This window comes from Manis javanica, chromosome 13 (assembly GCF_040802235.1).
Source record: "Manis javanica isolate MJ-LG chromosome 13, MJ_LKY, whole genome shotgun sequence".
Taxonomy (NCBI): Eukaryota; Metazoa; Chordata; class Mammalia; order Pholidota; family Manidae; genus Manis; species Manis javanica.
This window is the reverse complement of record NC_133168.1, coordinates 68,347,077-68,368,344: the sequence shown is the minus strand read 5'-3', so window position 1 is coordinate 68,368,344 and position 21,268 is coordinate 68,347,077.

Here is a 21,268-nt window from a genome sequence, read left to right as displayed (position 1 = left end):
AACTCTCTAATATTTTTGCTGATGTTTATTTCCACATAACTGAGTCAATAAAATACTCATATTTTTGCTTAAGAAAAGCAAAAAAAAAAGCTCACATGTTAATAGTTACCTTTACTTTGCAATATTTTTCAGCAAAATTTGTAAAAATAGATTGTTAAATGATCATCTTATTTCTGGAAACGTATCTGGATGAAAGTATATTGAAATACTTCTAAAATTCTTATAAAAACAGAGTGAGATTCTTCAATTATTAGTATTTTTAAGATATTCTGTGTTGTTACAGGCTACCTGATTTAATAAATACTAATTGCAAAAATGGATACATTTGTATAGCAATATAGAGTACATTTGCCCTAAAACAACAAACCAACTGAGTGGAATTGATGAGTCTGACTTTGCTGAATGTGCCTTCTGGGCAGGAGCGGAGCTCATTTCATCTCAGGGCCCGCGTACAGGCCAAGCTTCCTTTCATTGTTTCAAGTTTAATCATCTAGATTTTCCCCCAGTCAGTTACTTACATTTGCAGATGGTCAGAACCTAGTCAAAGCCCTGAAGAAAATTTGTTTTCTATCATTTTATGATGTTGCAATCTTTCTTTTCCATTCACAGCTTGTTGGTAGCATTAGCTCTTAACCTGTGCGTGTAATTTGCTTGGTAAGGATTTGTTTTTTTCCTTGGCAGAGATCCATGTAAGTGAGAGTTTATGTCTGTGATTTTTGAGTCCGATGACTTGTAAGGCCAAAACAGGAAGCTGATTTTTCTCTTTGTGAAAATGATAGGTCTGCTTTTCTGCTGTTCATTATTTCACACATTGGGCCCTTAGATCTAGATTCTCCAGTAGACATAACTGCGTTTGGAAGTTTGTTCTTCCCTCGGACACACCACGGCACTACCCTCCCTTCATGCAGGTATCTTCCCGGATGTCACCTTGCCTAAAGAGCTCCCATTCAAACCACAGCGCCCCGACCTCCATTATCATTTTCTTCCAGGGAAGCCACCATCATTGTCACTCCCTGTCATTATATATTCTTTTGCTTTTTTGGTTATTTTTTGTCTCTTTCACTACAAGTCAAATTCCATGAGGACAGCACTAATGGTTCTTGCTCACATCTGCATATGTGGTTACTATAACATACTTAGTAACATTTACTACTGTTATTAATAAATGACACAATGGCTCTTAACAACAGCCTTAATAAATATTTATTCAATAAGGGAATGAAATAATTCCAAGGGATCTGAAGATGAATGTATTTTGGACATTCCAAATCTATTTAACAAAAAGGTCACTTATAACTTAAAAACAAAAGTTAAAAATCCCTATTAACAGACATTTCAATATCTTAAAAGTTTGACCTGTAACTTGATACAGAGTCAAATGATAAGAAAGAACATTGTCACGCTTTAGAGAAGATACACATTTGACTTTAAACTTCTTTTTTTCAGCTTTATCTTTTAAAACTATCACAGGTTTTGTCTTCCCCATTTTCAATTGATCCAAACAAAGGAGTTAAACTGAGAGTGTGCTCAGAACATGTAAGCTACCCACAAAAAGTGAAAATTTAAATCTGTTTTAAAGAAAAATCAAGTTTTTAAAAAGTAAGTTGAAGGATAAATTAAAATGTAAACATATTATTTAAATGTATTTGTGCTTGTTTTTTTCTTCTGTTTACATAGTATGAAAGTTGGTCTTCTCTTTTCTTTCTACTTCAACTTACTCCCTTTAGTAGGGGGATGACAAAACGAAAAACAACCAGACATAGAAGGCAAGTTATATGTGTGAAAATCTTGCTGCTGTGGTTTAAAATTTTGTAAACTGCAGTGGAGATAAAGATAACTTCTTGGCAGTGGGGTTACGGAGGGTTGGGTATTGTTTCCTAATAGATATGTCTTCATATGTCTGTGTAAGGCATTATTATTATTATTATTATTATTATTATTATTATTATTAATAATAATAATAATATTAGTTATGAGTAAGTGATGATCCGATTAGAGGAAGGAGTCAACTCAGAGATGAACCATAAGGAGCAGAGCTAGAACCACAGGTGAGAGCCCTGGGAGGATGACTGTCACCACCTGCTGATGAGCACACTGCAAATCAGAAAAGGAAAAGGAGTTGTTCTGCAGAAGGAGATTTGCCCACATTGTCTTTACTCAGGAAAATGGAGGAAGAAAATAAGACTCCTCTGAGAGCTCCTAAGGAAAACCCTGTGCTCACATGAGTTAGGGATTTGAATGCATTGTACCAGAAAACATCAAGTAGGAAAGGTAAATTATTTAGCTGTATTAGCAGTAACCAGAATGCCTAGAAAGGCCAACTTCGTAAAGGAACACACTTTCAACCAAACTCTCAATGAATTCCCTAGATAAAATTGTAAGAAACAAGGGTTTACAAAAAAAAAAGAAAAAGATCAATGAACTCATCTGGAAGGCTGAATGTCCTCTGCCCCCAAAGATGTCTACACCCTCATCCCTGGAACCTGTGACTATCACATTATATAGCAAAGGGACACTGGATTATCTGAGTATACCCAATGTAATCACATAAATTCTTAAAAACAGAGAACTTTCTCTGCCTAGGGTTAGAAGGGTTAGAAGGATGTGACAGAAGAGAGGCACGAGACATGCAGACAAGAGAAGTCAGAGAGATACCAACCTATGAAGGATTTTTAACATTCTTTTCCTGGTTCTGATGTATGGGCCATGTGCAAGGACCAGCCAGTGGCTTCTAGGAGCCAAAGGTAGCCCTTGGCTGGCAGCCAGCAAGAAAACAGAGAGTTCAGTCCTACAACCACAAGGAACTGAATTCAACCAACAACCTGAATGACCTTGAAAGCAGATGTACTCCCAGAGCCTCCAGTGAGAGCTGCCATCCTGCTGATGTCTGGGTTTCAGTTTTAAGAAGCCTGGAACAGAGAAACCAGCTGAGCCAGTCTGTGGCCAGACTTCAGAACCATGCAAATAGATTATTTCCAAAGGATTTAGTTCCTCTATGGGCTGATCTGTAATGGTAATAATGGAAACCAGAAGAAAATGGAATAATATCTTGAGTGCTGAGTGAACAAAGTAACCTCTCTACCTAGACAATTGAGTAATAAGTGAACCTATTTTTGAAATATAAAAGTGAAATACATTTTCAGAAAAACAAAAACTGAATGGTTTTATTAGCCCAAGTTAACTACTAAAGAATTAAGGTCAGAAAGAAGGAAAAGTATTCTAGAAAGAAAATTTGATGTGAAAAAACCTGGTAAATGTATTAAAAACATCCAAACTTTTATATAATGAAAATGATAACAATAAATTCTAAATTGTTGGAATTTTAAAAAAAGAAGAAAAAGACTGTAGAATACAGATTATAGGTAAAAGGTATAAAATAAGCTAAAACATTCAGATGCCTTGATTTCTCAGAAAGGGGCTAAAGATACTGATGATTAAATATAGTCTGAGGAAAAGAATGGAACTTCTTTAACCTAAATATAGTATGAATTAAAAACAAATTCAGCATGTATCATAATCATCAAAGAAATATTAAAATATTCCCTTTATAATTCCTTTAAAACATTCCCTTTAGAAACAAGACAAATTTGACCACTGTCACCATTTCTATTCAACATCAGACTGTACAACTTTGCTAGTACAGTAAGAAAAATAAATAAATATACAATGTGAAAAGATATAAGTGAAACTATAGTTTGTTGTATGATTGCATGATTATCTGCATTACTACAAACAACATAAAAGGTATAAAAGAAAAGTCACTATTAGCAATAAACAAAAAAAAATAACAAAAATGTGCAAGATTTATGTAAGATATGATAACATTTTATTGAAGGACATGAAAACTTTAAAAATGCAGTGGTATAATATATTCATGGATGGGAATACTCAATACCATTCCTTTTTTTGATCCCTAAAAAATCATAACAGCTTTCTTCAAGAAATTTAGCAAGCTGATTGAAATATATATGGAAGATCAAAGGGCCAAAAATAGCCAAGACATTTAAGAAAAATTAGGGGATTTACAGATACTGTGACTTACTATAATGCTGCAATATTCAATACAATGTAGTTTTGATTCAGAGGTGAAAATCAGACCAATGATGCAGAATAGAGAATCCAGATATTGACCCAGAACAAATGGAATCTTGATACATGATAGAGCAAGCATTTCCAATCAATGGAAAAAGATGATCTGTTCAGAAAACCATGCTATTGTAAACTGAATATCCTTTGGGAAAAAATGGATCTCTAATTTCTACCAAGCAAAAATAAGAGTTCTAGATAGACACTTTTAAATAATAAAGTAGGAAAGGACCTGTTAAACAAAACACCAAACACACAAAACCTAAAAGAAAAGAGTGATTGAGTATATTAAAATAAAGAACTTAAGTCCATCAAAAAGGTCCAGAAAGAAAATTAAAACATGAGTCACAAACTGGTATAGACATCTAATTGCCTTTGTACTTTGGTTTCATATGTCCAGCAAACTTTTGCAAGCTCTTATGATAATTTGTCAATAGATTCTTCTGAATTTTGTGTTTGGACAATCACTCTATCTGCAAAAAACTATAGTGTTATTTTTATATTTCCGAAGACATTGTGGGGCACAGTGGGATGCCAAGTGTCAGGTGCAAGATGCAGTAGCTCTTCCGTTACCTGAAAAACATAGGCACTGGTGGGAGCATTGAGGAGGCTGCTACTGTACACTCCTGCAGCAGCATTACAGGCTGCGTAGATTCTGCTTTACTGGATATTCTCTGGGTCTAAGACTAGCTCAAGTGTGGAAACAGAGGGAAGGATCATGACTTTTCAGTGGCAGATACCAGCCACAAGATTTAATTGTTAAACTGTGAGAAGCAATAAAAGCGTTCTCAAGCATACCAAATAAAACACCAACACACTAAAAATCATCAGTTCTCTTACATACCATAAATAATGAATAAAAAATGTAATAGAATATAGTCCACTTAATGAAAAAAATTATAAAATACTTAAGGATACACTTAATAAGCATTGTACAGTATCTATATTAAGAAAGTTATGAAATTAAATGTGTTCATAAAAGAAAATATATGGACAGAAACATTATGCTCTTGGAATAGTAAGACCATATAGTATAAAGATTCAATTTCTTCCAGTATATTCTATTCAATACCAAAGATCAATTTATGATATATATTTTAAAAGATCTTGTTAACAGGATTTATTTTATTAGATTTGATTAGCTGGTACTAAAATTCTTACAGAAGAGTAAATGTGACAAAATGTGTAAAAGAAAATAGACATGTATGTTTTAAGCATCCATTTCATAGAAATATATCCACAGCTCATTGTAGCATAGATTGTGATAATAAAATGCAATCTTTTTGTAGAAAAATTTTTAATTAGCAAAAAAAAGTTGGGAACAGCATACATGTCTTTGATAAGATCAGTTAAATATCTCCATACTATGGAATAACATGCATTTACTTGTTAAATTTAGGTATATCTGTATTAAATGAAACAAGAGAATCTCTAAGTGATATAGCTAGATAAAAAAGAAATCAAGCCACAAAACAAGGATAGTAATATTTCTATTTGGCTAATAAAAGAGAACTAACTATAAATATGTATAATATATATCTAATTTACATGAAAATGCATAAAAGAGTCAAAAGTTGGCAGTGGTTAAGTTTGTGGAGGGAAATGGATATAGAGTAGAACACTGAGTAAGACTTTTACTTTGCTCTTATTTAAAATTTTTAGAGTTTAATGTGTGGTTTGCACAGTTATCCTCAAAGACAGAATATGATGCACTAGTTAATAAGGTTCTATTGCTTGTTGCCTCTCTAGTGAGTACTCTATCCTTTTCCTCAGAAAAAAGAATTTTTAGTTGTCATATAGACCCCCAGCTAGAGCCTGAAAGTCTGGTATCCTCTGTTGCCAGGTGTGTGCAGGCACTTATGTGCAGACCAATTAGATATGAATGGAACCGACAGTTGATGAATTGATATTCAAATTCCCATTATGGTAAAATCTGAGTTGCCTAGATCAGAAGATACTACTTATTAACAACTGCATATTAATTTACAAACTCTGCGGTCATCAAGGACTTCAATTCCCTCTTTTCAACCTTGGCTGCATCTTGCAGTCTGAAGATCTTTACTAGAAAGGAAGAAGGGAAAGAAGGGTTGAAGAATTCTATTTCTTCACTCTGTCATTGGCCTTTACTTCATTTGTTCATCTGGCTCTAATCATAATTTTAAAAGCTGTTTATGTTGGTGGTGGCAGTAGATTTACAAATCTCATTTTGTGTTATTTTTACATTCCTATTAATGCCTATTGTATTTCCATGTTTTTTCTGTTTTGCACATTTCACAGAAAGTATATATATCAGAGCCAGCTGTAATGCACATGATTTTTCCTACCACTTTACCACATGTTGCCTTTTTCCTGACTCAGCTTCAGCTCTATTCTTCAAAAAATATTTCTCATCTATTTATAAACTCCATTGCAATTTCAGTAATGTATAAAATTTTCTAATTGGAGAGAGAACCAAGATGGCAACGTGAGTAGAGCAGCAGAAATCTCCTCCCAAAACCATATATATTTTTCAAAATACAACAAATACAACTAATCCTAAAAGAGAGACCAGAAGACACAGGACAACAGCCAGACTACATCCACACCTGTGAGAACCCAGCGCCTTGCAAAGGGGGTAAGATACAAGCCACGGCCCGGTGGGATCTGAGCGCCCCCTCACCTCAGCTTCCGGTGGGAGGAGAGGAGTCAGAGCAGGGAGGGAGAAGGAGCCCAGGACTGCTAAACACCCAGCCCTAGCCATCCGCACCAGAGCACAGACACACAGTTTGTGCATGGGGTGCTGGAAACTAGGGAAACAGGACAGTAAGACCTGTGAGCAGGTTCCTGCAGCCGGCGCCCCCAGGACAAAGAAAAGTGAGTGCTTTTTGAAAGTCTTAAAGGGACAGAGACCCCACAGTTGGACAGAAGTGCCCCAGGACACCTAGCCCAGCAGCAGGGAATCCTGGGGAACTCTGGGCACCCAAACCCCTTCAGCACAGCTCGGAGGCCCCTCACTATGATAAACAGCCTCCCACCTGTTCCCCCTCTGACGCAGCTCCACCATATTGGAGCAGCAGCCTGAGGCAGGCCATGCCCACAGCAACTGCAGAGCTAAATAAACTCCATAGTGGCCAGGTAAGATCAGAAGCCCCATCTGCACACAGCTGCCCAGCACAAGCCACTAGAGGCTGCTGTTCTCCCAGGAGAGGAAGGCCACAAACTGGCAAGAAGGGACTTTCTCTTACCCAACACACGTGCCAGCTACCCACAAATATATCTATCACCATGAAAAGGCAGAAGAAATTGATACAGACCAAGGTCACAGAGGCAAACCCTGAGAAGGAGATAGACCTAACCAGTCTTCCTGAAAAAGAATTAAAAATAAAGCTCATAACCATGCTGATGTAGCTGCGAGAAATATGCAAGAGCTAAAGGATGAAGTCCAGAGGGAGATTACAGATATCTGGAGGGAAATTACAGAAATGAAACAATCTCTGGAAGGATTTATAAACAGAATGGATAAGATGCAAGAGGCCATTGATGAAATAGAAACCAGAGAACAGGAATGCATAGAAGCTGACGCAGAGAGAGATAAAAGGATCTCCAGGAATGAAACAATATTAAGAGAACTGTGTGACCAATCCAAAAGGAACAATATCCACATTATAGGAGTACCAGAAGAAGAAGAGAGAGAAAAAGGAATAGAAAGAGTATTTGAAGAAATAATTGCTGAAAACTTCCCCAAACTGAGGGAGAAAATAATTGATCAGACCATGGAAGTGTAAAGAACTCCAAAAAGAAAGGACTCAAAGAGGACAACACCAAGACACATAATAATTAAAATGGCAAAGATCAAGGACAAGGACAAAGATTTAAAGGCAGCTAGAGAGAGGAAAATGGTCACCTACAAAGGAAAACCCATCAGGCTATCATCAGACTTCTCAAAAGAAACCTTACAGGCAAGATGAGAATGGCATGATATATTTAATGCAATGAAACAGAAGGGCCTTGAACCAAGAATACTGTATCCAGCATGACTATCATTTAAGTATAAAGGAGGGATTAAACAATTCCCAGACAAGCAAAAGTTGAGGGAATTTGCCTCCCACAAACCACCTCTACAGGGTATTTTAGAAGGACTACTCTAGATGGGAGCACTCCTAAGACTAAATAGATGTCACCACAGAAAATAAAATCACAACAAAGAAAGCAGACCAACCAAATACTAACTAAAGGCAAAAAATAAAATCAACTACCCACAAAAGCAGTTAAAGGAATCACAAAAGAGCACAGAATAAAACAACCAACATATAAAGAATGGAGGAGGAGGAATAAGAAGGGAGAAAAATAAAGAATGACCAGACAGTGTTTAAAATACCTCAATAAATGAGTTAAGTTAGACAGTAAGATAGTAAAGAAGCTAACCTTGAACCTTTGGCAACCATGAATCTAAAGCCTGCAATGGCAGTAAGTACATATCTTTCAATAATCACCTTAAATGTAAATGGACTGAATGCACCAATCAAAAGACACAGAATAGAATGGATAGAATGGCTAAAAAAAGCAAGACCCATCTCTCTGCTGCTTACAAGTGACTCACCTCAAACCCAAAGACTATAGGAACAAAGAAAGACTGAAGGAACAAAACAGCAGCAGAATCATAGAACCTAAGAATGGACTAACAGTTACCAAAGGGAAAGGGACTGGGGAGAAAAGGAGGGAAGGGAGAGATAAGGGTGGGGTAAAAGAAAGGGGACATTATGATTAGCATGTATAATGTGGGGGGGGGCATGGGGAGGGCTGTACAACACAGAGAAGACAAGTAGTGATTCTACAGCATCTTACTATGCTGATGGACAGTACTGTAATGGGGTTTGTGGGGGGGATTTGGTGAAGGGGGGACCCTAGTAAACATAATATTCTTCATGTAATTGTAGATTAATGACAACAAAATTAATTAATTAATTTTAAAAAATTGTCTAATTGAGAATTCTCTGAATGCCTACTTATAATGAGTTTTAAATATACTTCCCTCTTATTTAAAAAAATCATATACCTTCTCTCTAGGCACACAGTAATTACTTAATAACTATTACATTTATCTAATAATTGATATGATGTATAACTTATCTATTATTTTAATCATTAGATTCAATTAACATAATACCATTAAGTTTTTATTTTAAAAACTATACCAGTAGTGTTCTATTTTGCATTATCAAAAATATAACAAAATATTTCATACATATTTAATAATGCACAATACGTGCTTGTTGATGTTGACAGGTATACTGATTATGTCCTTATTGATCATTTGAAGGTTTTTGAGTGAAATAGCAGAGAAAATTTTGAAAGTATCTTGAATATAGGAACAAAAATTTATTAAAAATCATTTTACTTCACAATTTATTATGTACACTCCATATATCTGCAAATGGAATCCACCATCTAAGAACTGTTTGTATGACCTGTTTCTCTAGGTAATTGCACACTCTTCTCAGAGGGAAAGCCAACAAACTAATGAATTGGGCTGATCGTTCTAGGGTTACCCTTGTGTTTCATTGCCTTTTTGCCTGGAGGGAGTTCTGAGGGGCAGAGGATTGTGTTGTCCATGCTCATCCACTCATGCTACTCTTAATCCTCCATTCAGGCTTTCTAACTTCTGTGTTTATTTGTACCTCTGTTATCTATTATTTATCTTATTTATTTACTCCTTTTCACCCTACTCACTTCTCCTATTTCCCTCCCTCCAACAACGGTTCTAGTGTGTACCTAGTTATCTTTTATTTAGATGGGTCCTGGTAAAACATAGAGTGCTTGAGGGCATACATTTTTTTAAAGAAGCATTGTGATGTAGACCTCATTCTGTTTCATACCTTTTTGCACATAATACTGTGTTGTTGAGTCTTATCCATTTTACTGTGTGAACATCTGGTCTGTTGTATAGCAGTTGATGCTTCACAGCACTCTGTGGGGGTGCACCACCACTCTTTATTCATGAAAAACGTATTTCAAAGGTCTCTCTGGAAGATACACACTAGGTCATGTTTACAGTTATTCTTTGCTCCATTTTTATTCTGTCTTTTGTTTCTTTTGAACATTTTATACATGATTATTTAACAATTTGAATCTGATTGATTCCAAGATCTTAGAATCTAAATGTGTTTTTGCTATTGTTTTGAGTTGTGTTCATAGTTATTTCCTCATGCATTTGTTAACAGGTAAGTTAATTAACAGGATATTGCAATAATCTAGGAAAAGTATTATCATAGCTCTTTCTAAAGTGGTGGAAGTAGAGCTCCTGAAAACTCAAATTCAAGAGATTTTTAGGAGATAAAAATTACGATCGGATGGAATTAAGAGAACAGCATTGCTGGCATATGTATAATGGTTAGGAAACCTGAATGAAAGCACATTAGTGGGAAGGACAATGGTTTAATTTGGAGTGTATTGACTTTGAGATGTCTCCAAGATTTTCTAAGATGTCTCAGAGATTTCAACTAGGCAATTGGATATAAGCTCTAGAGTTCTGAAGAGAAATAGGTGGTGGACGTACGCATGTATGAGTCTATTTTGTTTGGTTTTTTGATGGTCATTATTGTGATAGGTATCGATGAGTTCACCTTTTGAAGCATATAGAGAGAAAGAAGCTCACATCCATGACTGAATCTTAAGAAGCTTCAGTATTTAACATTTAGGTAAAGGAAGATGAGGTTGAAAGTTAGTGGTGAGAGAGAAAACCAGAAGGGTGTACCATTATGAAATCTAAAGAGGTTGTGTATTCTAAAAAGAAAGGGGCTCAACATAGTAAGATGTCATTCTCTCCAACTTGACCTATAGGTTTAATAAAATTCCCATTAAAACCCCAGCAAGGCTTTGGTAAACACAGACAAGCTTACACTAAAAATAAAGGAAGATACAGGCTGTAGAATAGCACAGGCTAAAACAATCTTGATGAAAAATAGAGGGGGAAGCTCAGTATTAAGATTTACTACATGGCTGCAGTAATCAAGACAGCTGGGTGTTGGGACAGACACATGCTTCAGTGGAACAGAAGAGAGAACCCAGAAATAGAAACACACAGATATGTCCAAGTGATTTTTTTGTAAAGGTGCAAAAGCAGTTTAATAGAGGAAATGTAGCTTTTTTGACATAGAATGCTGGAGTAATGGGACACTATAAACAAACCAAAAAAAGAAAGAATGAACCTCAACTTAAGTCTCACACCTTATTAAAAATTAATTGAAAATGAATCACAGGCTTTAATGTAAAATTATCCACATGTAACATTTATTACTATAAAATGTAAACACTTTGAAAAAATAAACAGGAGTAAACTTCTGGAATCTATGGTGAGGTGTAGAATTCCTAGGTTAGACCACAAAAGCACAATCCATATAGGGAAAAATTTGTAAATTAGACCTCATCAGAATGTAATCCTTTGCTATCTGAAAAATGGTAAGAGGATAAAAAAGACAAGCTACCTGGAGAAAGTATTTGCACACCAGGTATCTAACAAAGAACTAGCATCTAAAATATATAAAGACTTCTCAAAATTCAACACTGTAAGATGAAGTACAGCTTGAAAAAAGTCAAAAGACACAACCAGACATTTCAACAGAGAGGATATCCAGATAACAAATAAGCACATGAGTAAATGTTCAACACCATCAGTAGAAAAATGCAAATAAAACTACAATATGATATCATTACATATCTACCAGAATAGCTAAAATTAAAAAATAAAAACAGGGACACCACCAAACATATGTGGGAAAATTGCATTGCTAATATATAGCTAGAGGCAATGGTTAATGGTATAACTGCTTTGGAAGAGAGTTTGCAATTTTTTATACCCTAAACATGCAATTACCATTTAATGCCACAATCACACTCTTGGGTCTTTATTGCAGAGTAATATAAAAACTTATCTTCATACAAAAACCTGTATTAGAGTGTTTATAGTATCTTTCTTGTTTTATAGCAGCTTTATACTCCAAACTGAAAACAATTCAAATGTACTTTGAGAGATATTGTCAAACAGACTGTGGTACCTCCAAACCACTGACAACCATCCAGCAGAAAAGGGGAACGAATCAGTGCTACACGCAACAACTTAAGATGAATCTTGAAGGAATTATACTGAATGAAAAGAGTCCATCCCAAAAGGTTATACACCATATGACTCCATATATAAAACAATTTTCAAATGACAAAATTATATAGAGAGAGAACAGATCAGTGGTTGCCAGGGGCTGGGGCTAGGGAGGGAGGGTGGGGTGCGATAGAAGCAGCTGTGATTATATGAGGATAATAGGAGGAATCTTCGTGGTGGTGAAACAGTGCTATATCTTGACTCTGTTGGATAAAAGAACCCACATATGTAATAAAATTACAAAGAAATAAGCACACACACACAGATGTGTGTACAATTGAGCAAATCTAAATAAGATCAATGGATTGTATCAATGTTAGTATCCTGGTTGCAATGTTATACTCTAGTTTTCCAAGATGTTCCACTGGAAAATACTGTACTAGATAAAGGGAACAGGGATTACTGTATATTTCTTACAACTGTATATGAACCTATAATTACCTGAAAATGAGAAGCTTAAAAAACAGGAAGGGACTATACATATTCACAACAAAGAGGAATACGCAATTGGATTTGGGGAAAGGAATTTTAAAATGTTCTGAAAGATTGAAATGAACTACGGAGTGGTGACTGAGGAAGTAAGGAAAGAGAAACAGGAGGAGGCCTCCAAGCATTGAGTCTCCCTGCCTTGCCAAACCTCAGAGAGAAGTGAAATGAAAACGGGACATGAAAATGCCTGATTTGAGCAAAAGTAAAGTAGGACTCCCAGGCTGGGAGTCCATGTTCCAGAGCAAAGGTCATGACCTCTAGCATTTACAGGATTCTGTAGAGCTGCAGGTATCTCCCCATCTACTCCTAGCCCAGACAAAGCCTTTTCTGTAAAATGAAGATCCTAATATCTGGGATGTATGGTGATGGTAAGAAATAAGACAATTGATATGAACGTAACTTTATAATATCTGGTAGGTTATGCAAGGTTTTTTTCATAAAAATGCAATAGTAATAATACAACAATAATAAATAAAACAATAGTAATAGTGTTAAATCTGCTAAATTGAGCAAGGAGACCTTTAGATTGAGGTGGCTTTGTAGTAACCTATGAAAACAACAAAAACCTGAACTTGAAAGGCTTCAAGTTTAAGAAATCAAAGCCTAGTAGTAAACAACCACAAATGGCCAGCTAGGTTTTCTTCCCAAATAAAGCAAATGTTTATGCTGTAGCCAATCAAATAATTTCCTTGCTTTGCTTCCACCTGTTCTCTGTGAAGTCTTTCCCAATCTCCCATTGGTGAGGTGGAACCCTCCTAACCACTTGTGGTTGGTACTGCCCAATCCAGTAGATCTTTGCTGAAATACGTCCTTAAATTTTTTAATATGCTTCAGTTTGTCTTTGAACAAATCTAAGGAGGAAAGAGCAAATGAGAGGAGGTCTGAAGACTAGCGGGTGTGGTGGAGAGGGATTAAGGCACCAAATGCTGTCAGCTTTTCTTCCCTCAAAGCCCCTCAGGTTTCACTTGGCTGCAAAGCTCTCCACAGCCTCACTTTCCACTGGGACGCGCGGGCAGATCACTTGCCCAGATTCCCTTTGTTCTTGTCTAGTATCCACCATGTACCTTGATGGTAAGAATTAAATAAGAGAATGGATATAAACATAACTTTACATTACATGATAGGTTAATGCGAGTTTTGGTTAATGAAAATACAGTAATAATGCAACAATAATAAATAGATAGCATTAATAAATGCATGAAATCAAGACAGTTGTTAATATTAGTATCAGGAAGCTCATTCCTGCTCTGTAATAATTGGGACATTGAAAATGACCCTATGGGGTGAGGCTTTTCCCTTCTATAGTCTCCTCTGCACGAGTCCCAGGCCTGGTCTTGACCTTGTCAATACTTAGGCTCCATGAGTGGCTTTGTGACCTTGGCCAGGTCATTTGACTACAGTGAGCTTTTCCCCTAACCTGTAAAATGAGATCCAACAATTCAGCCTAAAGCCAGTATACCTAAACTCTGTTTGCCATCAAAGCTTATTTTACATGGTGACAAGCTGTCCAGTGCAGAAAGGATTATACAAAATGACACTTCTTTCAGGAAGCATGAGAGCTTCATTTTTATCTTTCAAATCACTTCTAATTTGATTGATTAAAAATTCTTTTCTCCTAAATAGGACGTTTATGTAATAGCTAAACTTGGCATTCTTTCTCTAATGAGTTCTGCACCAGCCTCTCACTTCCTATGAATCTTCTGCTCGTATTCCTCTCCCCTGTACTGAGTGAGTTCTTTCATGTTTTAGAGCCTGGTAAGTGTTTTGGCCATCAAGTGTGGCAGGTATTTTACCTCTGGTTGTTTGCCTAGTGATCGCCCTCTTTCATTTCTTTCCACTCTTTCCTCTGTCTTTCCCTCTCTGAACTTGTCTCTTCATGGGTTAAGTGAGGTGATAATATTCATCCCACAGAATTGAGAAGTGATTTAGTAAAAGGACTCCTGGAAAACATTTAGCTCCTGAGGTCCCTATTTAGTAACCATAATTATGTCTGGCTTGTACAAAACCCTATTATTGTCTTATAAAATGACTTGGATTAGAAAATCTATAAGAGCTATGCTAGCTGTTATTTTAATCTAATTTCATGGTGATTATTTCCTAATTATAATGAGTTCCTACATTATAATGAGGTCTCATTTTTTTTAATGCTAGGGTATTAATCTGAGAAGATAATAAAATCAAGTTAAAATGAAACAGTGGCAGTCGACTTCAAAAAGGACTAAATCAGGTTTATTAAATATCTAAATACATATTTTAGTAGGAATTACATAAAATAACTGCAAAATTAAATAGTAGAAACAGAGAAGGGAAACAACAAAACAATGGTAGAAGATAGTTTTCAATGAATAGTATCTTGAACATAATTTATTATTCTTATCACACTGTAACAGTGGCATGATTTTATAATATAAAATAAATTTTACCTTGAAACAAGGTTCTGAAACATTAAAGGAGGAAGTTTGTATTTCCTGATAAGTGGAAACCAGTTTTCTATCCCATATGCTTGTCTCCAGGAGTTCACAGCTTGGAAGCTTGGAATTTACCAGCTCAACTAAATTGTCCGGTTACAAAATATTCTCCATAATGTTCTCTACCAAATGTGCCTGTTGGTTATAAACAAAATGCTGTCTAAGCTTTACAATGGTGTTATTATATTAAGAGAAATAGAATAGTCTAAATAACTAATTTTTTTCTTTGACTTATTCTCCCATCAGCCTTTTTCCCTATCTCTTAGAGGTCATTAAAAATTTGAAAACAAAAAGCAAGCTAGCACTGGAGTAGTTGTTTTTAAGTTTTATTAAAAACTCATTTCCTCTTACTTGGTTCACACCCTAAGAGAAGAATTCCAGGGGAGGAGACAGAAGAGAAATGTCCTTGAAAATCTATGTATAATTAGTAGAATTGTATTCCACTGGGAGTGATTATTTTTTTTATCATGCACAGTTTACATTAGTGGATAACAAATCCCCTTATGTCCAAAGTTCTCAAATGCCCACGTACTTTCATCTTGTAACAGATTGTGTCATATGCCTCAAAGTACAAAGGTTGCTTGGAACAAGTTTGGTGCATTTATTATTGTAACCTGAAGTGGCTCTTATCAAAATAATTTTAGATGTATCATATGTAGGCAGTAGATACAATCCCCAAAAGAAAATTATGATCTCTTTTTGATAAAACATCCAAGTTCATTACCTAAAGAAACCTTTTTAAGGGTATTATGGTGATGTCTTTATAATATTTTTTTAAAAATCAAACAATCAATTATATTTTTAAAACAAGGTAGATATGTATTATGTGGGTCCATATTATATCTTCACATAATTTTAAGATTTATTTCAAGCAGATTTCACTGTATGTTTTAGTTGTTAAACAAATATATTTGTGAAGAGCATTATTAAAAAATGTATATGAATAACAGCTTACACCCAACTCATTTTGAGTTTTTAAATATTTTTTGTACATAAATCACATGACATTGAGATGCTACCCCACAGTGTAAGAAATACAACCTCAGCTTCTCTGTGCCTCAAATAATAAATGCACGAATTCAAAGCATACAGGGTGCAAGAAATGATGCTATGAAGCAAAGGAAAGAAGCTGTGAATTAGTGGTGTTAAAGGGAAATCTTTACATTACACATTGAGGCTAATTAAGTCCCAATTAAAGACAATGTGTTAAGTTTTTAGCATTCCTTGAAAAGAAGCAAAACAAGAGCAAAGATAGAATGTGGTGCCATAGTATTTTTTCTTAGAAATGAACATTTAAAAGTAATTTCCACTCACATCCATTACCAGAATTATAATCAAGGACACAAATTATTTATTTTGTCCTTCTCACAGTGATTTCCAAGTGGCCCGTTAGAACAGAGGACCTCACAGTGGACAAGTGATGCTGCACCACTGGCGTAATAGAAGCTAATTCAGGACAGCTTGCACATTCCGTAGCTACACTACCCTATATGGTAGCCAGTTTGGGCCATGTAAAATTAAATTTAAGTTAATTAAGATTAAGTTAAATTAAGAATTCAGTTTATCAGTTACACTAGCCACATTTCATGTGCTCAAGAGCTGCACTGCGGCTAGTAGCTGCCGTTTTGGTCACCAGGAGAGAGATTTCCATCATCACAGCAAGCTTTATTGGACAGCGCTGCCCTATAATCACCAGATTTGGAAAAGGCATCCGCGAAACATGGGTTATTTTCAAATGTACTTGGGGTTTTTCAAATTGCATAAAGTAGTCATGAGATAGTAGAAATATGTTTCTGTAGTATTAAAAGGTTATATAGTCTCATGAGAAGAACACAAAATGTGGCCTCACATAATTCTGAATGCCTAAGTCTTCCGAGTGCCTTTGGACATACTACTTTTAGTTTCTGAGCCTTTGTCTCTTTATTTGCAAAAGAGAGTAACAATGCTTACCTCATAAGAAGTTTATAAATATTAGAAATAATGTATGAAAAGTGCTTTCTACAATGCCTGACACACAGTAGGTATTCGATTACGGTTATTGTGTTTAGAAACAAATGGATAGAGTAAAACTATTAATGCTCATACACAAACAATGACATTTTGCCTAAAGGGTGAGGGTTTATTTGCTGAAAAGTATCTTATCAGGCCTCAGTTCATTTCAGAAGTTTCACCCAAAATGTCTGTGACCGTGGTAATCACTCAACAGGGAGGAAATGGCCAAGCCAGGACAGGAAAATAGAACCTCGAAGGAGTCAGTGAGACAGGAAGAGGTAATGAGAAAATAAACTGGTATGAAGGGGGAAGGGAAAGATGATCAAAGAAGGAGTCACAGATATACAAATGCAGAAAAGGGAAAAACTCATCTCAGATGAAGTTCCTCCCAGAAATATACCGGAAAGAAGTGTAAAGCGTAATGACATAATCAATAGGGAAGGAAAAATAATCTGTCATCACAGAAGTGTGAGGAAACGACTTTTCTATAAAATCATTTTTCCTGTTAGAAAGGCAAATATATCTCAGAGATTCAAGAGAAAAAAGATAGAAAACTAAAGAACATATCCTCCTGGTGGGCCTTATAATCTTCAGCAAGTCACTCTAGGCTGATGTGCCAGTTTTGTGATATACAGAATGCACAGGGTGGATATTTGTTCATAGATGTTATTTATTCATCAAGAATCAGTGTGAATGTGTATGGTAAGTCGTTCAGCCCTGACCAAAATTGGCTTTCTCTGGGATTATTCATCAGAAACAGGCATCCTGGAAATGACATCGGGCCCAATGGCCCGGGAAGCTTGTACAAAGGGTAGCAAAAGTCATGGTTCACTACGCCAAACCTTTCCATTATAAAGAATAAAAGAGTGAGAAAGAGAGAGAGCTAGGGAGGGACCTCAGGAGGTGTCTGTGTATTTCATGGGGAAAGCAAGTGGCTGATTTAGCCTGGATATTCGAAGAGATGTTTGAAGATGTCACCCCTTTCAGAGAAGACTGTTTTTTTTTAAATAACTCAGAAGTTGTAGGTACATGTTGGGTGAAACAAGATATACAGTGAAGAACTTTTGTGAGATAGCCAGAAAGCCTCAGACTCAGGAATCAATTTCCATTTGATCCTGAATAGTAAAGTCAGGACCACCTAAAGACAATAAGAAAACTGTTGTTATTCTTCAGCATATGTATACTGAGTACCCATTTGGTGCCATAAATAGTGTTAGGTACAAGGGATGCAATGATGAATAAAACAATCACAACTGAAACTTTGAAACTTAAAAACCAGCCCTTTGAAACTTAACAGCTGCCCATGTCCAAAATTAGGTAATTTTATTTGCCACAATGTTTATTGTTAATTGAATAAACACACACATTCCTATTGATAAAGGCATTAGTTTAGAAAAATCAGCCATATTAGGAGTCTATTTTAAAACCTTATCCACCATCCGATTAAGCAGTGAAAGGAGTTGATGAAACTCACCAGAAGATGGCAATACATAACTCTGTATCTTTCTGTTGCTAAAATTGCTGCAAACAAAAAATTAGAAACCACTTGCATTTAGCCTATCACCCCTCCATCATGACTGCAACTTTTAATTTTAGTCATTTACATTAGGCATGCTATGTATGTTTTGAGCACCAGACAGTGCAGGCATTGTCTGATTTATAGGTTTTATTACTGGGTAGCTAAAAAGCACAATGTTATAAAAATTTCAGAACTCAAGGCCCATAGGAAGACATCCTTTTCATCCCTGTTTCCTCTATCCTTTTCCTATTTTCCACAATGTGCATATAGCAAGATTCTTGAACACAGAGTGGAATTATCCCATTAAAATTAGTTGTTTTTTTTACATTCAAATCTTCAGACTTAAAATGTATTTATGTATTTATTATTATAAGAATTTTCAAGTGTGTTTAATTTTTTTCTGGAAGGAAATTCAAGTTCACATCTTTATTAATTATGAAAAATAGGCTTTCTTCTCTAGGTGAAATTCAAGATAAAAATACTTCAAAGTTGCTTGTTTTACTTTTTTTTAACAGAACGTGCTAAACATTCAACTGTTATTTTTAAGTCAATTGGATTATACTTAATGTGGTTATAGCACAAATAATCTAAAATTACAAGTCAGTCACATTCATAAAAATATGGGAGCCTCTACTCAAGCAAAATTAGTATTATTTGCTACCCTAGAAATCTAAAAGTGGTTGAAAATATTTCTAATTCCAGTTGATGCTGTGTTTTCCTGAGAGTCAAACCTCTGATAACTAGGAAGACATAATAAAAAAGACCGAAGTTCACTCTTTAGAAAAGTGAAAAATGCATCACAGCTCCCAGTAGTGAGAGATCAAACAGGCTGTTTGTCAAAAATTAAGGTGCCAGTGTTCAGGTTTAGGAATTAGAAAAGGACTAAATAGTCAAGCTGTACCTTTGCATTCTCTCTAAACTTATCACTAAAAAGATAAAATTCTAGGACTAAGACTTAAACAACTTCCAAAATCCAGGAGGACTTTTACTAACTTATAAAAGTGATGGAACTGGATAAGAAATGGAAGCAATAACAAGATATATTCTGCTACTGAAAATAGAGAGGCCTAGTGTCCCTTCTCCGCTAACTGAAGTTCTCCCTTTCTGGAGAATCAAAAAAACACAGCTGTGCATTAATAATGGGAAGAAAGTTTTGAAAAACCTCAACTGGATAAATCAAAAGTGTGTATTTTTATAATTTGCAATCCAGATTTCCTGATTTTTATTGATGTTGTATATATCTTTTGAATATTAAGGTTAATATTCCATATCTGGAAGATAAAGTAATATTCCACTACTTCTAACCAGCCAAAATCCCTATCTCCTTCATGGTTTCCCCTGCCACAAATATTTCCAAGAATCCTTTAAAACATATTCAATTATAATTTGAATATATAAATTTTGGCAAATCTGATGAGCAGTCTCTATATCAGCCCTTACATAAGAGCTAATAAATCAATTAATGCAAGTCTAAGTATATTAAATATATAAGCATAAACACTAAGAAAAATAATACAATTAAATAATGTCGATCTGAGTAAGTACAGTAGAAGGAAAAAAAGAGTAAATACAGTAAATATACATTTTGCTCATGTTTAAGTCACATCACTATTGTCTATACGGAAGATGTGGAGATACTAAATTGAATTAGGAATAAGTGTAGGTATAAAGGTAACCACTAAAATAAAAATGTAATGCTACCAAATTAGCAAATAAATCACACATACATAAAAAAATAAGAGAAAACCAAACTACATAGTCAAGTATATTAACACACACAGAGAAAACAAGGAGCATAACAAACTATGAAACTAGAATTAACAGTAAACATTTATTATATCAAGAATACCAAGAAACACCATAAAAAATACTTGTCTGTTAATAAAAAAGACTTTCTGATTGTACCTCAAAGAAAAACCCAACTCTGCTATGTGTAAGAGCTCTATCTACAATAAGTGACTCTGAAATTTGAAATATGTTTAAGATTTAAAAATGCCAAGCCAATTGCAATAACAACCACAAAAATAATAGGTCACATTCTCAATACTGGATGGAGTAAATTAAAAGAAAATATTTAAAAAGACATTAAAGAATTTAAAAAATTATAGAGTGTAAAATATACAATGCATTCTAACAGCTATAGATTTTTATCAGCTAATGTAGCCTAAAAATTCATTAAGCAAAATGTAAACTGCTGAAGATAAAAAGAAAGAGAAACAGTAGGTGGCACTCTATACCTCTTTCCCACCTCACTGAGCCAATATACGCAGCCCCTGAAGGTGGCTGTCTGCCCCAGTTTGCCTAGAACTGAAAGGAAGTGGGGCAGAAGGGAAAGCAAATGTATGACTCTTCCTAAATAATTTTAATGAATCTTCTGGAGGAAGTTACCGCTTCTAGTGGCAATGTCTATGGCCAAGAGCAAAGTTCTCAACCTAGTAAGTGAGTAACCTGAAGCTGGTTAAATGACACCCCCTTCCCCACAGAGAACCCTCAGTCAGAATTACTAACCAGGAAAAAAAGTAATGAGATAAAGGACATAATGTACAACAGAAAGAAACCCCCACCAGCTGTCCTGTCCTG